This window comes from Sinocyclocheilus anshuiensis, unplaced genomic scaffold (assembly GCF_001515605.1).
Source record: "Sinocyclocheilus anshuiensis isolate Anshui unplaced genomic scaffold, SAMN03320099.WGS_v1.1 scaffold329, whole genome shotgun sequence".
Lineage (NCBI taxonomy): Eukaryota > Metazoa > Chordata > Actinopteri > Cypriniformes > Cyprinidae > Sinocyclocheilus > Sinocyclocheilus anshuiensis.
This window is the reverse complement of record NW_015540881.1, coordinates 1092963-1095272: the sequence shown is the minus strand read 5'-3', so window position 1 is coordinate 1095272 and position 2310 is coordinate 1092963.

The window sequence follows — 2310 nt, the reverse complement described above, 5'->3', positions numbered from 1 at the left end:
TATATATATATATATACTATATATATATATATATATAGTATATATTATATTGTATGTGTATTATATATTATTATTTTGTAATAATATTATATAATATATAATATGATATAATTATGTAATATATCATATGATATACTAATTGTCACATATATGTTACTTATCGGGTTTACATTGTCTAATTTAAGTTTTTCGTTATTATTTTTTAACAGTACAGCTTCTGAATTCTTCCGTGGATTCCCGGCAGCAGTGGTTCAGAGCTGCTTTCTACAAAAACTCACGCATTAAAACTGGAGTCAACCTTAAACATGCAAGGCTGCAAATTAAGAGACCACACATGGACAAAATTGCACCAGGCCAGCCGTGGCTCTCAAAAGACGTTGTGGTTAGAATGCATAAACCTCCTGGTTTTCATACAGAGACCGTATTTCACGCGGGGGACTTGAGCTCTCGGGATGTTACGTTGGATTTGACAGTTACACTTAAGAAGTGGCTTAAGGACACCAGTGCTGAGCTTTTAGTTGTTGAAATTGGCCTCCTTAAAAAACAAGAAGTGAGTACACAATCCACGCCTCAGCTTGTTTTACAACTTGACCAAGCAGTGAGGAGAAGAAACAAGAGAGCTCTGTCTACTAGAGAGGAAAGCGTTGAGGATGACGGTCACTGCAGGCGAAAGTCATTAAATGTTTCCTTCAAAGACATCGGCTGGTCAGACTGGGTTATTGCTCCCTCGGGCTACACTATGCACTACTGTGATGGTTCCTGCCTGCATAATTATAAACCTGCCAGTATGCATACGCAGGTGAAGTCTCGTCTGCATCTCTTGTCCAAGGGAACGACACCCGGGCCTTGCTGCGTACCAGCTGCATATGAGCCAATGGTTCTCATGCACTATGACAGCCGTGGAAAGTTGAAGCTCACGCCTTTCAATGATGGTCACCCCAAGTCCAAGACAAATTTCACTTTGGGGTGACCATAAAAGTCATATTGACATGATGTCATTGTGCAGAGAATGGTTATTTGTACGTGAAGTTTCAGTGTGGGTGTAGATGAGCAGTCGTCTCCAGTGGGGCGTGGCCTGTACCTGTATAAATGAAAGCATGTCTGGAATGTCATTCATTGCACTGACCAACACAAAGACAGCACAAACAAAACGAACTTGCCATGCAGAACTCAGTAGCACAGTGCTTTCTCCTTTCTGTTGGGGCTGTTATTTTTAGCTCTTGTCTGAGAGAGTCTACGGCTCAACGGGAGCATGAGGAAACGTACCAGGGCCTGCAGCTTGAGGCTCTGAAGAGCATTATTCTGGAGTACCTCGGGATGGATGCACCACCCGGGCCTGGTGGAAGAGCTTCTCATCAGGACCTGGTCAGGATGTACCATCAGTATAGGAGAATGGGATACTTGCTTAAGGGCAACTCCAGTGAGGAACAGGAGCTTCAGCCTGCAAGAAGAGCCTCTACGGTGCTCTTTCCCACAACAGGTAAGCTATAAATACAGTTGTTATGTAAAGTATAGTGAAATTGTGTAGACTTAACTTTTATGTGTGGACTAAAAAATGTATATATTATATTTGATTTTTATTCATATTCCTTGGACTCCAGTAGTTTAAAAATAAAATGTATACATTTTTATACATTTATATTTAGTTTGCGTTGTCTGATTTCAATGTTTAATTTTCTTTATTTTTAACCAAATTTTAATGTTACTATAGATAGGTAGAAATACACATAGATTGATAAATAGAAAGATAAATAGATAGAAATGTTCACACGTGGATAGATAGATAGATAGATAGATAGATAGATAGATAGATAGATTGAGCTCTGTCTACTAGAGAGGAAAGCGTTGAGGATGACGGTCACTGCAGGCGAAAGTCATTAAATGTTTCCTTCAAAGACATCGGCTGGTCAGACTGGGTTATTGCTCCCTCGGGCTACACTATGCATTACTGTGATGGTTCCTGCCCGCATAATTATAAACCTGCCAGTATGCATACGCAGGTGAAGTCTCGTCTGCATCTCTTGTCCAAGGGAACGACACCCGGGCCTTGCTGCGTACCAGCTGCATATGAGCCAATGGTTCTCATGCACTATGACAGCCGTGGAAAGTTGAAGCTCACGCCTTTCAATGATTTGATAGTTAGTAAATGCCACTGTGCATGAACAGCACTGGCACTGGCACTGGTTATTCACTGAACATTATATTCTCAAAAGAGAAGATGAAAAGGAGGCAAAATATCTAGCTGATAAAATGCAAATCAATGTTCTCACGCTCATCTGGTTACATTCCTTTGGTTTATAAAATAGTTTG